Genomic DNA, 23,385 nt, shown 5'->3' with positions numbered 1-23,385 from the left:
GAGGAAGCTGTTTTCCTCCCCAGGCATTCAGTTATGGGTATGGGCACTCGTGCATGCACAATATTGCGCAGACACACTCTTTTGGCACCCGAGGGGGGAAAGGTTCGCCATCACTGGTATAGTTCCTCCTGAGCCAGAAGGGTCGCAAGATTTTCGGCGAGAGCTGGCGCAACCACTTGCCAGTCACCCAGAAGAGCTGCCTAAGCTCGGGGGAGGGGTTGAATAAGAATCCTTTGGGGGGATCCAGCCAGACAAGGTGAATGGGATCAGTGTGCTCTCTGGCAAAAGGCAACCTCGCTGCCCCCCCCCATTTCTCTTTCCCTGCTTTCGGTTAAGAACAAAGCCCACAGTGGGGAAGCTGCTTGTTTGTCTGTCTGGGATTCTTTGGGGTGTGTGTGTAATTGTCTCCAGATGAAGGAGCTGAAGCAGGGGAACAAAGCTTGGAGAAGCCTGGGAAAAGATGCAACCCCCCCACCCCAAACTTCCCGCGGGGTTAAAGTAGAGCCTCAGGATGCCCTCAGACAGAATCTCCATCCTGCCCCTCAGCTTTAACTAGGGAGATCCCAGACTCTCCCGCCACCTGCCTGGAAAGCGGGAAATTGGTGGGGTTGAGGAGAACCACCGAGCAGAAGAAAAGGCTGTGTGTGTTTCCGCCATACATCCAGATGCCAGAATTGCTGCTGCTGCTGGTGGTGGTGGTGGTGGTGGGGCGGGAGTTCAGGAGAGGCATCCAACCAACTCGTTGGAATCCTAGCAACTGACAGTGGCAATCTGTCTTGCTTTCTCATTCCGGTCCTCTTTCCCGATGCTAAGACAGACAGATGGAGAGAATGGGAGAAGGGAGGGCAACCGATGCCTCAAGCGACAAGAACCGTGTCCTCCTGAACCCCTAGCAAGACCAGACAACCATGTGTCTCATTCAGCTGCGCACTCCCCATGCCGGTGAGTGCAGATCTTTGCCTTCTTCCTAAGGCAGACAGGCAAGCCTTCTCTGCTCCCGGCCGCCCCTAAACTTCCTGACATATCATCCTGCGGTAAGGCAGAGGTGGTGGGCAACTCTGGTTTCCCACTTCAGCACTGATCCCACCAAAGGATTCTTATTCAACCTCTCCCCCCACCGAGCTTAAACAGCTCTTCTGGACGACTGGCAAGTGGCTGCGCCAGCTCTCGCCAAAACACTTACGACCCTTCCAGCTCAGGAGGAACTGGCAGCAGGAGCTATCTCCATTTCTTACTCCCTCAGCAGGGGGAACGGGTGTCTTACCAGAGTTTAACAGCTCTGTGTGTCTTTCACACAGAGCTGTTAAACAGTATCTTTTCTTTTTAAGGGGAAAAAACTTGCAAAATAAAGCAACTGTTTTCCTGAGGGTGAGAAATTAACAACTTCTTGCAGCAACAAGAGTTTGCAAGCTTTTCCCCTAAAGATACCACTGACAGACACACGGGGCTGTTAAACTCCAGTAAGATGTCCATCTTGCACTGGGATGCAGTTTAGGGGTGACAGGTTGGGTGGGGCAGAGCGGGGTAGGGGCTGGGTAGGCCATGAAATGGGCATGTCTCACGGCCCACCCCACCCAATCACAACTCACCTGCCACCTCCCACTGCGAGATGTCTGTCCTACCTGGGACTTGTAGCTCCATTGCATTCCACAGCGTTGTGTCTAGGGAAGGAAGCCCATTGTACCAGCAAAAGAAAACCTCTCACGAGTTCTAGAAGTTTGATTGAACTTGCAAGAAGTTTTCTTTTGCTGGTACAATGGGCTTCCTTTCAGACACAACGCAGAGGAACACAATGCAGCTACAAGTCCCAGCTCGCAGCTCTTCCCACTACTCTGGCTGGGTTTCAAAGCTGAAGAGCCGCAGTTTGTGGGAAAGTAAGAAAGACTTCTGCTGCTTTCCTTCCATGCAGCCAAAAGCAGAAGCTTTCTTTCTCCCAATTCTTGCTCTTCGGCTGTTGTGGGAGAGGATTCCCTCAATTCTGATTGCTCTTTCTGGTTACCTAGCAGCTTCTGCATGTCCCGATTCTCCCCTTTGCTCTTTTTTGTCCTCTGGAGGGTTCAGGAAGCTTCCCTGAATCCTCCGGAGTGCAAAAAATGCTGCACAGCAGGAAACCAGAAGGGCATTTTTCCAAACTTCCGGTTTGTCAATTGGGTGATTTTTTTTCCACCTACCAGGCTTCAGAAAGGCCTGTGTGCATGTGTGTGGGAGGGAAGGGATGTGGGCACATGCATGCCAGCACACCCACCCACCCACTTTTGGCATGTGAACCGAAAAAGATTCACTATCACTTCTATAGAGTACTGCACACCAGAACAGCCAGACACAAGAACAGTTTTTCCCCAAACGCCATCACTCTGCTAAACAAATAATTCCCTCACCACTATCAAACTATTTACTAAGGATGCATTACTATTATCTATTATAATAATATAATATTATCAATTATAATAGAAATAGTATTATTATCTATTATCTCATCGTTCCTATTACCCATCTCCTCCCAGTTATGATTGACTGACTGTAACTTGTTGCTTGTATCCTTATGATTTATATTAATATTGTTTCCTGATTGCCTATTTGTACCCTATAACAATCATTAAGTGTTGTACCTCATGATTCTTGACAAATGTATATTTTCTTTTACGTACACTGAGAGCATATGCACTAAAGACAAATTCCTTGTGTGTCCAATCACACTTGGCCAATAAAGAATTCCATTCTATTCTATTCTATTCTATTCTATACTATACTATACTATACTATACTATTCTACCTTCATTCTGAATATTCAAGAAATTACTGTATTTCCATTGTTGAGAAATGTAGAATTGCCAGATGTCAATATAAACTGATTGGTTTGATATTTCTATATGGAGAATTTCAATGCTTGTTTGAAGTGTTTAAAATAATTCCAAAGCTAAAACCTGCAACTGTGACCTTCCAAAAGCATTGCCACTGCTTTTACCCAGAAAGGGCTTGCCTACTAGCAAAGCAAAGGGAAGGAGGAGGAGAAGATGTTCTGGCTGCTTTGATATTCTTTTTAGAAACAATATTAAAATGTTCAACTGTGCAGCCTTTAGGTTATATTTGGTCTCGTGATGTCATCGGGGAGGCTGTTCTCCTTCTCGCATCAAATTGCAAACTGTCTCCTCAACTGTAATTAAGAGCTAAGCAGCGGTGTCAGGGAGTAGGATTTGTTCAGGCTTATCGCTTGCCTGACGCCTCTTAGCACCAAACTGCACAAAAGCACCGTGATGAAATGAAGGCCTTATTTATGTTAGATACATAGTTCCACATCTAACTGCTTATCATGGTCTATAATCTTATAACTAAGGTAAGCATTAAGGTATCTCTTTAGAGTTGGGCTTTCCTTCCTTTTGTTTTTGCTTTGTTTTGCCGTTTTTGTAAGATTGCAAAGAAAAAAAAACCCCACCCACAACAACAACAACTAAATCTGTCACAGAAATTACTTGGCTAAAGGGAAATAAACAGGATTAGGGTAATCTTACAGAACATGCTTTCTTTTTGAAAAGATTAGACTAATTTATGAAGCAATACCATGAAAAGCAATCATGGTATTAGAGAAGGCGATAGATACCAAGATCAGCAATTCTACCTTATTTTTCAAAGATCATTTCAAACAAAATTATTAATTCTAATACTGTAATACAATGCCGTACAATAAGGATCAGGTTGTTATCATTGTCATTTCACAAGTATTACAATCCTTTGTTTAAACAGTGCAGGAATTTGAGCAGAGAACTTGACAATTTGTGATTGATTCAATTTGTAGGAATTTGAAGGACTGATAATTCTGTGACTATTAAAATATGGTGACATTCCTTTATTGGGTTTAGCAGTGACAGGGGAGTTTATTGACTGTAACTTTATTTTTCACTTGTCAAATCAGGAATTCATATGTAGATTTCTTTTCAGTAGATGTATTTTCAGACTGGTATTTAAAGCCAGAGACTCGTATGTTCTATCCTATGGTAAAACTGCTTTCTTGCCTATAGATCAAATCCATTCTAAGTGGATACACTTTATCATCATAAAGTATATTCAAGCAGGGTTATTGGAATTAAGTTATAAATCAGCTAAATTTGCATTCGTATGAGTTTAAAAATAGCAACATATCTGGTGAGATGTACATTGACAAAGTCTTTTCCATTTGTATGGGAATAAAAAAAAGTTCCTCCCCCCCAAACATCTGTATATCATAGTTACAGTTAACTGAGCTAATAAAAGCAGTTAGAAGAGCTAAGCTTTGTAGAGACAGAGAAAATTCCACTTAAAAGTATACACTGTCTTTGTTTCAGCAACCCAGTGTGCAGTGGAACACCCTGGGGAGGGCATCAGATGTTTTTAAATAAGCAAACAATTGTATTATACTTTTAATTAGCAGGAAAAATTCAATCTCCCACTGGCAAGTACTCTACTTTAAATTTGTTTTGTAGATCCCAAGACCCCCATTCAGCTAATCATAGAAGTTACAGCTCAGTTTGTATATCGTGCTTAGTCATGTTGTGATTTGCTTGTTTGTTGCAATGTTCTGTAGGAAGTTTACCAAGTGTGATTGATTCAGCAAACTATAATCTGATGTTTGAAACCAGCCTGATGTTCTTCATCCTTACTCAGCATATAATCTTGGACATTTTTAGGTTACCTAATGGTGGAAGTCTATTCTGCAGTGCCTTTTCTGCTTCTTGGACTTATGACTTTTTCAGTTCTGCTGCTTAGTTGTTGTTGTTGTTTTTTTAAACGAATGGTGCTAGAAATTAACCTTTGATATTTATGTGCAAGTTTAGCAATGTTCACAGAAGTGCTAGTAATTACAGGTGTTGGTGTGCATGCACATTTTAAGGAATGGAACTATCCACGTTTGCTGCCTAGTTGAACAAATTGACTTGCCTGTTTAAAGTCTGAGAAATCAGATTTACAATTAAAGAAATGTGTCCATGCAACTTCCTGATAGGAGAAAATTGCACTTATAAAATATATCTTCTAACTATAATGAGGACTGTTTCTTAATTTATAAAATTACTTATAATTTTTAAAAAGTCAATTTTACCTGTATTGTTAATGTTTTGCAGTTAAGCGGAATTTCTTTCTCTTGTGAAATAAATATTAAACAGAGAATAATTGCAAAACTCTTCGATGTCAAAATAACAGATGTCAAAACAGTACATTTAAAATGAGATATAAAGTGGAGCTGTACAATTTTTCAGATTTTATCTCTGAAAGATTCTTTAGAGTTCACAGGAATATGAAGGTATCACTTGCAATACTGTATAACAACCGCATCTTTTCCTGTAATTATCCTTTGTAGCTGCTATGTGATCGAGATAAAAGGTTTGGTCACTTGAAGGTGTGGTAACTATATTTTGTTCTTGAACACATTTTGGAGATTGAGTCCAAAGTATTACACTGCTTAATAATAGTATTAGAAATATTAAAATACCACAAGCATGATCTTATCCAAAAATCTCATTTAAAAAGTGATAGTCAGTTTTATTAAATGAATTGTTTTGCTGCCACATGAAATGTATTTATTTGTTTATTCATACTGCATAATTTATAGGCCACCTACTTTACTTGACTCTGCACAGCTACAACAATAAGATTGATTTGCTATAAGCTAGTTGGCCAAAACAATTCCTGACAGCTATATATCTTTAGATAACAACACTAAAATATAAATAGCTGGTTGCACTTAAACTTATATGTGCTTCAGAAAGCATTGAAAAATTATTTATACAGTGGTACCTCAAGATACGAACCCCTCGCCTTACGAACAACTCGTGATACGAACCCGGGGTTCAGAAAAATTTTGCCTCTTCTTACGAACTTTTTTTGAGTTACGAACCGGCGTTCGGAGACTGCTGGGAAGCCGCGCGGCTGTTTTAAAAGGTGACAGCCGGGCGGCGGGGCTTCCTAGAAGCCTCCCGAACGCCGGTTCGTAACTCGAACAAAGTTCGTAAGAAGAGGCAAAATTTTTCTGAACCCCGGGTTCAGTTCGGGAGGTTGCTGGGAAGCCCTCCAGCTCGGCTGTCACCTTTTAAAACAGCCGCGCCGCTTCCCAGCTGTCTCCCGAAGCCGAATGTGGAAGTTCGGCTTTGCCGTTCAGCTTCAGGAGACAGATGGGAAGCGGTGCAGCTGTTTTAAAAGGTTGCAGCCGGCCTGGGGGGCTTCCCAGCGCCCCCCTAACCCGGGTTCGGGGGGGTGCTGGGAAGCCCCCCAAGCCAGCTGTCACCTTTTAAAACAGCCGCGCGGCTTCCCAGCAGTCGCCGAAAGCCGTTTTTTTGCGGGGGGGTTTTGGTTGCACGAATTAATTGACTTTACATTGTTTCCTATGGGAAACAATGTTTCGTCTTACGAACCTTTCATCTTACGAACCTCCTCCTTGCACCAATTAAGTTCGTATTATGAGGTATTACTGTATTCTGTCTTTATACTCTGTTGAGTATACTTAAGTTGGTTAACAACATATGGTACCCAAAAAACTAACATTAAAATAATGAAATAAAAGTAGTGAATAAACTAAATGGTGGTTAAAAACCTGTGAATCAAGTGCATCTTGCTTTCCCTTTTAAGGCAGAAAAAAATAGGAAGCAAATGCAATTCCCAATTTCATAAAATTTTGTTAATTGAAGAAGTTGCTTCCAGCCTAAAAAAAATCGAGGAAATATTTATCTCACGTACTGGAGAAAGGGGCTTCTGGGAATAGGAGCAACTTCATAAGAGTCTTTCTGTTGACCATTTATATTAGTTTTTCATAACCCAACATGCGGTCCCTCATTTAGACTATATATAGGGCCTTTTAACATTAAACCTTAAATTGTGCTTGAAAGCAATTGGCGACTACTGAAAATCTTTCACTTTAGGTATTATAAGATCCATATATATTATTATTATTATTATTTATTAGATTTGTATGCCGCCCCTCTCCGCAGACTCGGAGTTAGCTGCCTAGCTACTATGATTTACAACGGTGACTTCTACATCACCTTTTCTTCTTAATTCTAGGTTCAGATAATGGATTCAGAATGATCTCCAATATAGTTAAATATGTGTGATGTTAAAATCAGAAATGGGTATCAAACTGGACATGCAAAAACTGGCATTTGAACATCTTAGGGTGCATTCTCAAAGAGGTTGCTATCCTAATTTAGATCCCTGGTAGGACACCATCTTAACAAATTAAAAAATAGATCATACATATTACAGCAGAAATTTAAAACCCTATTGGGATAATCCATGTGTGTTTTGTGATTCAGTTAATGAATTATGATTTGTAAGAAGTTTCAATCTACAGCATCACTTTTAGTGATGTAGTTTCCCCTAGGGGCAACATTAAGCGGTCCAGATTCTGTACTCTCTGCATGAAAAAATGTAAATGCCATGCTTAGTGTTGTAACTAGGCAACTAGACAGTCTTGTTGGATCATTCTTTTCCTACATATAACATAGGATTGCACTGTTTCTCTTGTCACAATCTCAAGAGAATCCCAAGGAAGCCTTCACCTCCTCCTCCTCCTATCTGACCCATGGAACTGCTTGCCACTTTGTTGTGGGGAGAGGGAAGCAAGGGGGCTGCAGATTGCAAGGAAAATTGCACCCTTCCTCCCTATTCTGGCATATCCCCAAGGCCCCTCCCTCTACGCAGCAAGAGGGCTCACCTATCGATTGCGAGTGTTCTCAAGCCAGTCTTACCTTGCTGACAGGCAGCTGAATCGCTCCCTCATACTTCCCTCACTGGCCATTGCCCTTAAGAAATTTTAAATTTCCACTCAGTTTCAAAGCAGCCAATGACTGCTTGCCCATCGGTCCTTGTTACCAGTCAATTGGGTGCAAGAGTTAGAGGGAAATGGGAAGGAGGGCGGGGATAACTTCTTTCCATGTTTTACTGTACCAAGCACCTTCTGGGAAGTGTAGTTAGAGAGCATAGTGGTTCTGAAGTGGCCACAGCTTTGCCAAATTTCAATCTAATGGGAATTAATGATACCAGATTTTTGAGGCATTGTTTAAGTTATCCCATTTGAGCTACATTGATTCAAAAATTGTTGTTCTATAATGCACCATTTCATCCAATTGAAGGTTCAAAGAATCAAATAGACATATGAGAGTTTTATTGGTACGTAGATATCAAAAATGTAATTGATAAAATAATCAATTTTTTGTTGCGAAAATAATGTATATTGGAATATAGGAGCACGTTTATTCTGTTGCTTTCACCATCTGCCCTTACTTGGTCAGCTTACAGAAGACAAAGCCCTTAGGCCAAGAAATGAGAAGCCTCCGGCATTCTCTTTATTTCCTAAGATGGCACAAATGTAATTGTACTGAGATGGATGTATTCTCAGGACTGAGGGTATGAAAGGTAAAATGGGACATATATATGCACTTGTGTCTGGATCCATGCTTCCCCCCCCCCCCCCCCGCTTATTTCCTTCTAAAAGCTTTTTTTTTTGTTCCTGAAAATCCGAGGAACGCAAATCTGTGAAATATTTCTTTTAATTTTACTTTTATTGAATTGAATTTATTACATTTGTATGCCGCCCCTCTCCAAAGACTTGGGGCGGCTCAAAACAAAGCAGCAATACAGTACAATACAAATCTAACGTTAAAATTTAAAACTAAATTAAAATACATTGTCATAAAAACCCATTAACTACACAATCATACACACTTGGACCAGCTAATCAATATAGAGGTCAGAGAAGAAGGGAGGGACATTAATCCCCTCACGCCTGGTGGCAGAGATGGGTCTTTAGCATTTTGCAGAAGGCGAGAAGGGTAGGGGCAGTTCGAATCTCCAGAGGGCCAGGGCCACCACAGAGAAGGCTCTTCCCCTGGGTCCCACCAGTCGATGGGACCTGGAGAAGGCCAATTCTGTGGGACCTAATTGGCCACTGGGATTTGTGCGGCAGCAGGCGGTTTCGTAGGTATTCTGGTCCAATGCCATGTAGGGCTTTATAGGTCATTACCAACAGTTTGAATTGTGACTGGAAACTGATCGGCAGCCAGTGCAAGCCACGGAGTGTTGACGAAACATGGGCATATCTGGGGAAGCCCATGATAGCTCTTGCGGCTGCATTCTGTACGATCTGAAGTTTCCGAACACCCTTCAAAGGTAGCCCCATGTAGAGATTGTTGCAGTAGTCGAACCTCAAGGTGATGAGGGCATGAGTGACTGTGAGCAGAGACTCCCTGTCCAAATAGGGCCACAACTGGTGCACCAGGCGAACCTGGGCAAACGCCCTCCTCGCCACAGCCAAGATATGGTGTTTTAATGTTAGCTGTGGATTGAGGAGGATGCCCAAGTTGCGGATCCTCTCCGAGAGGGTCAGTAATCCCCCCACCACCACCACAGGGTAATGGACAAACAGATGGAATTGTCCTTGGGAGGCAAAACTCACAGCCACTCCGTCTTGTCAGGGTTGAGTTTATTTATATGCTATGATTGGATATATTTTCCCCAATGCTTTGGAAATGCTAGATTGCTTATTGAAATAAAATTTTTGCAGCCTCATGGATTGCCATTCTGACATGATTTTCTTGGTTTGACTACTTATATTGCTACCTAAACTGGCATCCTAATTCATTTTGTTTAGTTAAATAAGCCTCTTGAAAATGCCTACATACCAATAGCATTGATGTTTTCTTCCCTTTCTTTCATAAAGGTCATGCCAATTGATAAGATCAGGGTGCATATCTGTGAGAGTTTTTTCTCTATATCGCCTGGTTCTTATTAAATGGATGCTTCCATTCTCAGTGAATTAAAAACATTTGTAAAAATCAAATTTAATTTCAGCTACTTTTAATTGTTTTATTAAATATAAAATGTATCAGGTGCAAATTTTAATCTTTGTAGGCCAAGTATTTGGCTGTGATGTAAACTCATTTCAATTACAATATGTATTTAATATATTTTTAAAGATATTTAACATTGCCTATTAGTAAACTTGGTACCATTATATTCATATTTTGGCAAAGAACTATAAAATTGGGTTATCCATTTATTCTGGAAAAAATACAAATTTATTGTAATGCAAACTCAAGAAGAGGGTTGGTGGATTTTTAAACCAAAGTTAAAGAATGATGAATGAAAACAAACTTTCATCTCTGTGAAGTATGAGTTTTATCATTTTGATATATTTTCTCTACTTATCATGGCATTTCATATATCCCTGCATTTTGCGCATTGAACTTTAGAAATCATCTTTTCCTTTGTATTTCATAGTCTGAGAATTTAAAACCTGTTATCTGTAGAACATAATATCTAGAATGCACATCTATATACACAACATTTTGTGATCGGTCTGTTTCATCCAGGCCTCACTGATTTTCCTTCAGATCTAGGATTTGTTCTTGGAAGGAAAGATTTGTGGCAGTTGTTCTTTGAAAGCTGATCTTGAAAAACTTTATGAACTGATATAACCTAATTTTTTCCTCTCCAAATTCATCTTGATCTCATCAGTATCTCACCACAGTTGTTTTGCAGTAATGGGGGGGGCAAAAGCCACTCTGCCCTGGAGGAGCAAAACAAAATAATTTATTAAACAAGATGAAGAACACATTACAAGGGACAGTAGTGTTTTCCTTTCCAGGAAAGGAATCAAGAGGCATACTAAAGCATTCAGAGTTGCCTGCACTGCGAGATGAGTGGCAAATAAATTTGATAAATAAACAAATAAAAATAAGACTAACATTTCCTGTAATTGAAGAAACTGCACCAATACTGTATCCTCTTTTGAATACAATTTATTAATTGGGCTTTTATGCCACTCCTCTCTGATCAATTGGTTGATTGATTATGTGCCATCAAGATGATATCATCTCAGTGACTATAGAGATAGATGTTCACCATGATTGGAATATTACTATTTGTTGTGGTTAGCTCTGGCCCAGCTCCTGCCCCAAGGACTGTGGATGTGGGGGAGACATCCACATGCTGCAGGCCTATTTTGCCCCCAGTGGAATCTGCTGATGAAGGCTCCTCTGACCAAGAAGACATGAGTGACAGGGAGGAGGAGAGTGTGGCAGACAGCTCAGAAGGAGATCAATTATCTATCTCCTCCGTGGATTCGGAACAAGAGTTAATGATACAGCCACGCATGCGGAGAGCGATGCATAGGCAACAACAACTGAGAGATTATTATCAAAGAAAATGAGGCAACCTGTGGTTGGGTGGGGCTGTGGTAATTAGTGAGGCTGCTATAAATAGCAGCCTGTGGGTTTGGCCATTGTGGAGGATTATCTGATCGTTGTGTTTCGTGACTGCTTTACTGACTTTGACTTTTTGTGTGCTGATTTTTCCCCACTTTGAAACTAAACCAGAGCAAAGTGTGTTTCACATTGTGAAAGAAGAAGGACTGTGAATTGCCTCACAGCTGCAAGCTAAGTATCTCAGAACTGATAAGGGACTTGTACAAATTACCAGTTTGTTTGGAGACTAGTGCTCTTTGCTATATCAAAAGTTTAAGTGAACTTTTGCTATATCAAAAGTTTAAGTGAATTTTCATTATAAAGAACATTGTTTTGAATTTTCAAACGTGTGTGTGTCTGAAATTTGTACCTGTGAATTTTTGGGAGGATTCTACCAGAGAGCCCAACAGAACATTATTAATATTACTATTCTAAAGTTAATTGCTCCAGTGCAAAAGACGTTTTCAAGGCTAAAGGAAAGTATGCTCTTTTTAGACTGTGTCTAAATGAGCAAATAAAGTGGGAAAAGTTAGCATTTTATTTACGGGACTGTCTCTTGCCACATACCTCCCAGAAACCAATTAGAGCACACAGAATTGGCCTCCTCCAGGTCCTGTCAGCCAAGCAATGTAGATTGGCGGGACCTCGGGGGAGGGCCTTCTCTGTTGCCGCCCCTGGCTCTTTGGAATCAACTCCCAGCTGATGTCCACACTGCTCCTACCCTGCTGGCTTTTCGTAAGGCCACAAAGACCTGGCTATGCTGGCAAGCCTGGGGGCCCTGAATCAACAGCAACTTGACCACCTGTGTGAATATGATTATGCATGAGTGGTATGTACATGTGTTGTTGAGTTGCTCTGCTGCTAGTTTTAATTAGAGTTTTAGAATTTAGATTGTGTTTTTTTTCTTGACTTCTTTTTCTTGTCGTTTGTAATTTTATATTGTTGTAAGCCATCCTGAGTCCTTCGGGATTGCGCGGCATAGAAGTCAAATTAATTAATTAAATATACAGTGTTCCCTCGATTTTTGCGGGTTCAAACTTCGTGAAAAGTCTATACCACGGTTTTTCAAAAAAATTAATTAAAAAATACTTTGCGGTTTTCCCCCCTATACCACGGTTTTTCCCTCCTGATGATGTCATATGTCATCACCAAACTTTTGTCCACCCTTAATAAGTATTTTTTTAAAATAAACTTTAATAAAGAAACATGGTGAGTAATAATCTAAATGGTTGCTAAGGGAATGGGAAATTGCAATTTAGGGATTTAAAGTGTTAAGGGATGGCTTGTGATACTTTTCATAGCCAAAAATAGTGTATTTACTTCCGCATCTCTACTTCGCGGAAATTCAACTTTCGCGGGCAGTCTTGGAACGCATCCCCCGTGAAAATCGAGGGACCACTGTATATATAAATTTTACATTATTGAGAATATCCGGTCCAATAATACTGACTTTTAGGGAAGGCAGCATTCAAAACCTATTCATTTACATTTGTTTCTGAGATTGAATAATACTTAAATATTAAACACAGTCTTTATTTTATACATTAAATTACTTGGATCACTACAGGGCTAATTAAATTGTAAACTTCTGTTAAGTTCATAATTATAATGAATGTGAGCAGCTACATCTTTCTTATGTCAGTGTTGTTCCTTGCTTAGACATGGTTTGCATACAAATTTGATTGGGCATTGGTTTAAATGTCTCTGACCTTTAGAGGAAATGTTGGCATGGTTCTGTTTTTGATGTGATGATTCTTGACGGAAGTAGATTTAGTCAGCCCTTCTGGTCATACTTAATCCACTAGAACTGTCAGTAATGTTTTGGGAGAAGAGGAAAAGAACTTCTTTGATGGTGACCTCAGATTATAAACAAATTAAAAAACATTTATTTGGAAGAAAACTTTATTGAGCACTGTTCAAAATTTTCTTTTTCTTTTAAAATACTTTATTTAAAGAACAAGGGGAAGAAAAATGGGAGGAAGGGAAAAGGGGGAAGGATACACAATAAGGGGAAATCTTATATTTATACATAATATGATATACATCAGCATATTATAACAGCAGTTATATATATTTGTACATTACAAGGAGTAAAAGGTAAGTATACAAAATATAAGGCAAGTGAATCAAATGATGAAAGGAGATAAAAGGAAAAAAAGGAGGTGTAGGAAAATTAGAAAAGGTAGAAGAGGAAGGGGAGAGGAATGTCTGCGAGATGGCAGACATTTTCGAAGTGAACGACTTTATGGTCTAAAGGAGTGATGGGTGTATAGGGTATAAAGTAGTGGATCAAATGTAGAATTGTGGTAGTAAGTTTTGATATTTCTATAATATCGTGGATTTTTTAGTATTTCAAAATACATTGAGGAGTTACGTTGCAAGAATCTATATTTACATTCAGGTTGTTTGTGATTGGTATTTGGTCGTATTCTGTTGTTATTGTTTGTTTTCAATTGACGCGTGGGAAGGCGAGCAGAGTTTCTTATTTTTGGGGGAAATTGTTAAAAAAAAAATTTGGTTCACCATTGATACGATTTCTCCCATACCTTGTAGAAATCTGATTCCTTTTTGTTTTGAATTTCCATTGTAATTTTGGACATCTCAGCACATTCCATAATTTTTATGATGATGTTTAATACAGTTGGGATTTTTTCTTGTTTCCAAAACTGGGCATATATAATTCTGGCTGCTGTTAATATTTGTATAATAAGATACAGTAGTACCTCATGATACGAACCCCTCGTCATACGAACTTTTCGAGATACGAACACAGGGTTTGGAATTTTTTTGCCTCTTCTTACGAACTTTTTTCGCCTTACGAACCCGCCACCGCCGCCAGGATGCTCCACCTCCGGACGCTCCGCTGGGCGCCGCTGCCTGGCTGTCACCTTCCGAAACAGCTGGGGCGCTTCTTGGCATTCTCCTGAATGCCAAACCCAGAAGTTCGGCAAAAGTTCGGGCTCAACATTCGGGTTCGGGAGAAAAGGTAGAAGAGGCCTGCTGAAATGGGGACTCCAGGAAGGACGTCTCTGTGACATCAATGCTCTGCCCCTGGAATTCCCTATTGGGATTCCCCACCTCTGTTTGAGCCTCCCGACCAGCCGACAGCTCCACTGCTCTTCTGGGAAAGTGACAGCCGGGCGGCGGCGCTTCTCGGCATTCTCCTGAACCCAAAATTTTGCCGAACTTTTCGGGTTTGGGAGAACGGCGAGAAGCGCCCAGTTGTTTCAGAGGGTGATAGCCGGGCAGCAGCGCCCAGCGGAGCACCCATTTTTGCGATTTTTTTGGGTGGGGGGCTTGCACGCATTAATCGGTTTTCCATTGTTTCCTATGGGAAACATTGTTTCGTCTTACGAACTTTTCACCTTACGAACCTCATCCTGGAACCAATTAAGTTCGTAAGACAAGGTATCACTGTATCTATCTTCTTGTGGGATTTTTTGTCTAAAGATACCTAAGAGGAATAGTTCTGGTTTGGGTATTATATTCTTCAATATGACTTGATCCAAAAGGTTTTTGATTTCTTGCAAAAAAAATTTAGCATGTAAACAAGTCCACCATAGATGGTAGTAAGTTCCAGGGTGGTTTTTACACTTCCAACAGAAGGGGAACACATTAGGATACATTTTAGACAGTCTGGCAGGAGGTAAGTGCCATCTGTAAAACATTTTGAATTGGTTTTCATTGTCTGATGTTGCTAATATCATTTTATAATTTATTGTCCAGATTTTTTCCCATTCAGTTAAGTTGGATGTAAGCTTTTGCAGTATCCCAGACAGTTTGTAGGGATGTACTACTGTTACAATTTTATTTGAAAAAAGGTGGGTAGGTCACGTATAATATTCTTAAATTGTTCTTCATTAATAGTTGTCTGGTTCATAGACCATCTTTTTAATTTTTTGTTATTTGGGTCTCTTAAGTATTAACAATAGAGGCTTATGATCTGCCCAAGAACTGGTTAGTATTTGGATATCTGTTATTTCAATTATAATTTGTGAGTTGGACCAAGCCATATCTATACGTGACCAGGATTTGTGTGGAAAGGGAAAAATGTACTGTATACTGTTTGGAATCAGGATAGTGTAGTCTCCATATATCTTTTAATGCAAATTCGTATGCTAATTGGTCAAAGGTGATTTGAAGTTGTTTTCTTAGATTGTGTTTAGTACTGCCTTTGTAATCTTTTGTTTTATCTGTTATGGCATTAAAATCACCCATTATGATAAAATTTTATTGGTTCAGTTCTAATATTTTTTCATGTAAATTCGCAAAGAATGTCGATTGTTTTATGGAAGGGGCATATATTCCTATTATTGTAGGTTTTTTTCTGTCCTATAGTTATCTAAACAATTAGTGTTTGACCGTTTTGGTCGACATAAATAAATTTCAGAGTGAATTTAAGTTTAACATATATGGCTATTCCTCTTTTTTTTACTGGTGCTGATGAAATAAAGAGTTCTCCAAGATTGGGAGAATGAAATATGGTAACATATTATGCTGTAGTTGTGGTTGGCTAATTTGTAAAAGGTTTTATTTAGTCCATCTATGTTAGTTGAAAATATTTTAATCTCATTTTGTCGAGAATTAGTATGTGAGTTCTCTTGTCTTCTCCTTCCTTGCCTCGGTTTTTGCTCTTGTGATTGGGCCACGTCTTCCATAGTGGTCATTAGTTTGTTTAAGTTCGGGTTCTTTGTCTAAGAGATTGTCTTCTGAACTAAGTTCTTCTGTACAGTGGTACCTCGAGATACGAGTTTAATTCGTTCCGGACCTGGGCTCTTAAGTCGAGCAGCTCTTATCTCGAACGACTTTTCCCCATAGGAATTAATGTAAATAATTTTAATTGGTTCCAGCCCTCAAAAAACTCACAAAGTTAGTCTAAATTATGCAGAAAGACATGTTTTTAATGAAGAAATGTACATGTACATATAAATAAATAATGAAGTTTCTTTCACTTAACTTGTAAACTTTCTTAAACTTTTAAATTTACATATGTTCAACTTCTCTGCCACCCAATCCTGTAGGACAGAGGTCCCCAACCCTTTTTGCACCAGGGACCGGCTTTAAGCGATCAAGAGAGGAATGGGTGAATGAATGGACGGAGGGTGGGAAGGAAGGAAGGAAAGAGGGAAGGGACAGGAACAGAGGAAGGAAGCAAGGAAACTTATGAAAGGGGAGAGTAAGAGAGGAATGAGTGAAGGGAGGGAGGGAAGAAGGTGGGAAGGAGAAAGAAAAGAAGAAATAGAGGAATGGAAGGTAAAAGAGAGAAAGAAAAAGAGAAAGAAAGAAAGAAAGAAAGAAAGAAAGAAAGGGGGAAGGGACAGGAACAGAGAAAGGAAGCAAGGAAACTTATGAAAGGGGAGAGTAAGAGAGGAATGAGTGAAGGGAGGGAGGGAAGAAGGTGGGAAGGAGAAAGAAAAGAAGAAATAGAGGAAGGGAAGGTAAAAGAGAGAAAGAAAAAGAGCAAGAAAGAAAGAAAGAAAGAAAGAAAGGGGGAAGGGACAGGAACAGAGGAAGGAAGCAAGGAAACTTATGAAAGGGGAGAGTAAGAGAGGAATGAGTGAAGGGAGGGAGGGAGGGAAGAAGGTGGGAAGGAGAAAGAAAAGAAGAAATAGAGGAAGGGAAGGTAAAAGAGAGAAAGAAAAGCTGCAAGAACCCCCCCAATCCCCCCAGGCCGGCTGCAACCTTTTAAAACACGCGCGCCGCTTCGCAGCTGTCTCCTGAAGCCGAATGCGGAAGTTAGCGTTTGGCTTCAGGAGACAGCTCCTTGGCGCTTGCATCTCGAATTTGGGCTTGTAAGTAGAACAAAAATATCTCTCCCCTCCCAGCTCTTATCTCGAGTTGCTCTTAAGTAGAGCAGCTCTTATGTCGGGGTTCCACTGTACTGGTCTTGTCTTTGCTATCGTGTTCTTTTGTATATCTGTCTTCAAAAGGCTTGAGTACTTGATCGTAAAAATCTTTTGCATCATCTGGTGAAGTAATTTTGTATTTCTTATCGATCAGCGTCACCAGCATGCCCTCAGGAGTCAGCCACCTAAAAGGAATTCTGTTTAATTTGTTAGCTAACGTTTGGTACAGTTTTTGTTTTTCTCTTACTCGTCTGGGGATTTGGCGAAGCACAGTGATCTCCCTGCCTTTGTAGGATGCTACATTAATATTGAAATTCATTAAGTTCTCCCTTGTATACTTATGGGCTTTGAAAAGTGTCCGTTTGTTCTTTTCTTTTTGAAGCAGCAATTTGCAAAATCAGATATAGAAAAAGTTGGATTCAGTCAGTTTAATTCAGTTTAATTCAGTCTGTATTCAGTCAGCATATTATTGGCTACACCACGTCCAGTAGAGGGAGTTCAGTTAATAAGTTCTAAATGTCCGAGGAGTTGCTGAAAGGATGAAAGGGTTAAATCCACAAAAGGGGTAAATCCACAAGAAAAAAAGAAAGAGGAAGAAAATCCACAAACTTCACAAAAAAAGGGGAGGGGCGAGAGATGAGGATTTAGGTTGAGGAAAAGAAGGGAATGGTAAAGGAGATTCCGGTTTTATAATTTCAATAGTTTCCGACTCGATCCAATCCAGGTTATACTCAAAACAACACCAGCAAACATAAAACAACCACCTTTCTCTTGCCTTCAGCACATTCCAAATACCTTTTCACCTTTTGTAGTTAATATCCAATGCTGTTTCCTTTCGTTTCTGATGCTGCGGTTTCTGAAGCCAGGCTCCAGCGAAAATCAATTTAAATCACTTTTGGTAAAGTACTTTCACCTATTCTGGCTGATTACTGCTTAGTCACTGCCACCATTTGCCAGTGAGAGAAATCGCAGTCGCCGCCTTTTAAACAAGCTGGCCTTTAAAACAAGCTGGCACAATCTAAAGGTGATCACTGAGTCAATACTACAAAAGGGGTCACGTTCTTTTACAATCCAAAATACCGATCAAACTCACATTCTTTCATTCTCTCAGTCCCAAAGTGCTTTAGTCATTGTCGCGACTTCCATGAACGTTGCGCTTCCAGATCTGTCAAAAGACCGATCTCTTTGAGTGTTGACTAAGGGGATTTCCCCATTGTCTGGGGGGCCTGCCGGCCACCCCCAGATGTGCTGAAGGTTCCTCTTTCAGATCGCGAGCTCTACGGCTCCGCGATCGCCCATAAAGGCAGCCGAAAACACTCAAAAGGCCGAAGCAATCTCGGAGGAGCCGAGAATCGCCCGGCACCAGCGCAATGTCCCAACTGGAAGTCCAAGCACTGTTCAAATAATTTTCAAATGAGAATGGCAAAATTAATAAGAATTCAGGGTAAGTGCTGAAATCATGTAAGATTTGGCAAACCTCTGAGACTTCAACCATTTCATAATATCATTTTTAGTTTTGTACTATGGCATGTATGTGCAAAGGCATTTTGTACCCTTAGTTTAACATAGTGTATAATCATTGTGGTTTATAAATGATCGAAGGTATAGTATCAACAATCAGTTGTTGATTATTCCATTCATAGCAGAGCATAATATATGACTTTAGTCTGAGAAACACTGCTTTCAGATCAAGTGCCTGTGACCTGATTGACATCTATCTTTTCTGCTTAACCTATCTTTTATGGAAGGGAAATAAGATGGAAACAAGAGGGAGGCAAACATGTGGTGTACTGCAGGGGTGAGTCCAGTAGTGGGTTCCTACTGGTATGGATAATTGTATGCAGCGCCATTGCTCTGGCGGTGAGCAAGCGTTCAAGCGAAATTTTGCTTCCCGCACCTGTACAGAAAGCAAAATCTCATGAGGGGACACGTGTGTGAGATTTCAGCGTTTTTTGCTTCTGCATGCCCAGAAGCATGCATGCATGTCCACCCTCATCTCCCAAAAGCTTCTGGGCTTTCTTTTAGCTCAGGCTACCACAGAGAATAGGGTGGTGTCTTTGGAAAAGTCATAGAAAGGGAATTATATATGTTGTCTTGAGTTTCTGAACTAAAGGTAGGATATAAATCCAATAAAGATAATGAACAAACAAGACAAAGACATCAGAACAATTGCATTACAAAAGCTTCCATTGGTAGCATCCTTTCTTCTCCCTTTATCAGTGTAAGATTGTGCTGCAAGGGCCACATCTCCACACCCTGAATAGTAGTATGCCCCTATTTGTGTATGTTTTTTAAAAGAGTACATATTCATATCCATTTCTAGGACTATACAACCTTTGGTGCCCCAAGAAGATCCTATCTACAATCTGGGGAATCTTCAATTCACAATTCCTGCTCGATAAGCAGGTGAAAGTTGTAGCTATGAGGCCTTTGCACAACATCATATTGTGCACCAGTTGTTCCTGTTTCCAGATTAAAGAACTTATCCAAAGTCACTCATGCCTTGGTCATTTTCCAGTTGGACTATTGCAGTGTGCTCTACACAGGGCTGTCCTTGAAGTGTATCCAGAAATTTCATCATCTCATGCAAAATGCAGTAGCACAAGCAGTTATGTGAAGACACCTTACACCTTTGCAATATACAATGGATTCCAGATTGTTTGTGGATCCAATTCAAGGTGCTGATGCACCTACATGGTATGGGACCAGGTTGTTTGAGGAATCACCTCTCCCAGATTTCATCTGCCCAACCCACCAGAATCATTAGAGAGGGCATGTTGCAGTCCTGTCACCTAGGGGGCTACATTAATTGGGCCTCAAGTAATAAGTAGGCTTTTGCTGCTCATGTTGTAGAATCTCTGCCCCTTAGGGTAAGGATGGGCTTGTCACTATTTAGCTTCTGAAGGTCCTCAAAACCTGATTATAAAATAATTAAAATATTTTTAATAACAATGATTATATTTTTACCAAATAGGGCCCCATTTTTGGGCTCCCAAGCCCTCCATGTATCGTATTTTTGCCCTCCCAGGTTCCCCAGAAAGCACTATGCAGTGCTCTGCACTGCCCATTTTAGCCAAAAACGCATCCATTTTTGGCCTGCAGAGTGCTTCTTGGGGCTGAGTGAATCTTTAACTGGTCAGAATTAAAAGCTTGATGTGAGCCAGTGAGTTAGCCTGCAGTACTGTAGGCTGTGCTACAGTAGTACTTTACACTGTACTACCATGCTATTTCCTTTATGACAGCCATGTCAAACTGCTGGATGGTGGATGGGTCATGTGCAGGCCACACCCACTCCAACTCTGCAAAGGCAAAAAATGTCACAATGCATCACGTGACGTGACCGAGTTTGACACCCGTGCTTTATGGAGACACTTCATAAGTATCTTTTTTCAGTGAAATCTTAACTTCAAATTGTTGTTTAAGGAAATAGTTGTAAGTTGAGGACTACTGGTATAGTGTGATAGTGGGGAGAAATGTCTGTGATGTTCTTGTAATATTAGTGATTCCTAAATAAGCTATTAAAAGTTTAGACATTTTTATCTTCTCTCTTATTTATGTGTACACTTGAATAGTTTGCTGACTTGCAGATAATTAAGAAAAGCTGCCAATGTACATCAGAGCCTGAAGGCAATCATTGATTTACTTAAAAGATTTTAAAGAAATCTTATAATCAATAAACAATGGGAGAGGAAAGGCAGTTGCATTTCAATAATTTTACCTTTTATAGTGAAGTTTCCACAAGAATCAGCCTTGTAGAGATTGCAGAGCAATTTGCAATTATTCATTTTGGTAGCCCTCTTCCATACTGTAGTTTTAATAATAATAATAATAATAATAATAATAATAATAATAATAATAATAATAATAATAAAATGTGATACATAAAAACAAATACATGATTGCTTTTTTTCTAAGATTTTCACTTAACGTTGTGAAAGTCTTTGATTGAAGTGTATAAAGGCATTTGATGATCTATAAGCAAATAATGTGTACAGGGAACTGGAAAGGAAATAAAGGATATTATTTTTATAATTTTCCTAGAGAAAAAAAATGCAATCAAATTTCTCAGTTCATAAGTGATCTTGGTGCTTTAAAATAACATCTCGCAGGAAAAAAGTAAGTTTGAGTAGTTACTGATGAAAACAAAACAGCTGACTGTTAAACCCAAGAAATTTTAGCTTAATGAGGAGAGGTGTTATGCTTATCATTAAAAGTTAGAGAAAAATATTGGAAGAAAACTTCAGTAGAGTTCTACTGGATTGGAATGATAAAAACTCAAGGCTCTATTGATGTGCTGATTAAGGAAGATAACGAATGATGTAGTACGAACTGAAAAAAGCATATGGATTATGAAGCTGCCTTTAGTGGTCGTTGAAACAATTTAATTGATTCATAGACATGAGTTTTAAAAGAGTAGGCTATGAATCTGGGTGCGGTAAGACAACTGGATAATTGATTGTAGAGCAATTGTGCTATTAATTTCATTTAGTTATGGCCACACAATGTTAAACCCTTGTAATCAAATCTATATTTTCATATACTTGACTAATAGTAATTAATGCAATCCTTGGTTAAATGTTTAATTAATTTACATTATCTAAAGAGACCGTGTGAGACAAATACATCACAGAATATTACTCAGTCGAAAGAATCCTTTTCTGAATAAATTTTCCAGTCCTAGTTGTTTTCTAAAAGTTCTTTTTCAAAATATGAGTGGAAAGCCTCTAGGTGAGGTCATCTAATGATCTGGGGTGAAGTCTGATAAGTTTGCTGATAGCTTTACTTAGCTTTATATCTTTATATCTTCATCCCAGGCTTTCCAGGTGATGCAGCAGACATCCTGTCCCAGAGAATGAAAGCTGGATGATTATGCTGAATGGGGCGTAGTAGACTTTGGCTCCTCCCAAGCAAGACTGAATGGCTTTGGATATTTAACCGCCAGGGATATTCCATGTTTGAATGAGATGGCCCTAACTCAGGCAGACCTTGCATCCAATTGGTGGATGGGTGGGGACCTTCTTTGTCTGACAGGTTTTTCTCAAATAGTAGGTGGCAGTCCTGGCTCGGAGGGCTTTTTCACATTTTGTGTGTCGGTTGTATCTGTTTCGGAACTGGGAGATTCCACTCACAGTCACACTATTCCAGATTTAGGATGTGCTCTGGGTCTCATCAGCTAAGGAGTAGCAGCTAGCGGGATTCAGAAGATGAACCGTGTTTTGCCATGGCGCCTATTCTCTGAAGCAATCTCTCTGAAGACTACCAACCATTAGCCAACCATGCTGACTGCTCAGAAAAATAGAAACACAGTCTTATGCTTTGCCCTTGACTTCAAGTGTGCGAAGGGACAATGTCTCTTGGCTTTGTCGGTGGTGGTTGTGGTTTTCTTGACTACTGTGTATTTTAATTTTTGTATATGGATTTTATTTATTTTTTATTTTATTTTTTAACACTTTTTACTACCTAAAGTTATATGTTGAGATGGACAGCTAAATAAATTAAATGATTAATAATTAAAATATTTAATGTTCTGTAGAAAAGGTATAAAAATGGGAAGAAATATACAGTTTCTCTGTCCTATTACTCACTAGCTGCTTTGATAGTATTTCTTTCTTCCACTGGCCCTTCATTTAATGTCATGTAGTTAGAGTCCATTTAAACTAGTTACTATTAATTCTTTTATCTGTGCTGTATCATTGGCAACAAACTAGACAAAGTAATTTGGATAAACAGGTGTGATTTCTGGTTTTTTAGGGGGGGGCAATGTAACACCATCTGCACCTGTAGCACATTAAACTATCAGTATTTTTTTCCTGGGCTTTGCAAAATCCATATTATTAGTAAAATTAATCTAGTCATTATGCATTCATCTTAGCTATGCAGGCTTGCAGAGTAAGCCTCCTTTTATCTTTTAGCAGGTAGCTATTACTTTCTGATTACTAATAAAAGTCGGTTGACAATGTGCTAGACCCGGGATAGTGAACCTATGACACGCATGCTGCAGCTGGCATGCAGAGCTATTTCTGTGGGCACGCCAACCACCACCCAACTCAGCTCTATTATGCATGTGCATGCTCGCGCCTCCCACCAGCTAGCTGATTTTTAGGATGGGGCTTTCGGGATGTTTTTCGATAATTTGTGAAAAACGTAATAAATTCAGCACTATACTGTATTCACATTTAAGGGACTGGCCTGTCTCTGCAGGCATATTAATTTATATTACACCACACCAAAAAATGAAATTAATAATTAAACTGGGGAGAGTAAAAAGAAAGGCACAGCAAATAGAGAAACAGACTCATCAAGGATCAGAAAAATGTTTGGAGTAGCATCTG

At 39.8% G+C, this 23,385-nt stretch overlaps 1 protein-coding gene across 13 annotated transcripts in view; it reads left to right on the top strand.

Moving 5' to 3' along the window:
* ZNF385B (zinc finger protein 385B) overlaps positions 1–23,385 on the top strand; it is a 263,645-nt gene that overhangs the window by 126,856 nt on the left and 113,404 nt on the right. Inside the window, exon 1 of one of the 13 annotated variants that reach the window (XM_070731868.1) lies at positions 3,205–3,334. The exons of the other annotated variants lie outside the window; for them this stretch is intronic. The gene's annotated coding sequence lies outside the window, so the exon portion shown is untranslated. Of the gene's footprint in view, positions 1–3,204; positions 3,335–23,385 lie in introns of those variants that run through there. 13 annotated transcript variants of the gene reach the window in all.

The sequence above is a fragment of the Erythrolamprus reginae genome, chromosome 1 (genome assembly GCF_031021105.1).
Source record: "Erythrolamprus reginae isolate rEryReg1 chromosome 1, rEryReg1.hap1, whole genome shotgun sequence".
In the NCBI taxonomy this organism is placed as follows: Eukaryota; Metazoa; Chordata; class Lepidosauria; order Squamata; family Dipsadidae; genus Erythrolamprus; species Erythrolamprus reginae.
The sequence above is the reverse complement of the archived record's forward strand: the minus strand, read 5'-3'. Positions and strand labels throughout refer to the sequence as shown.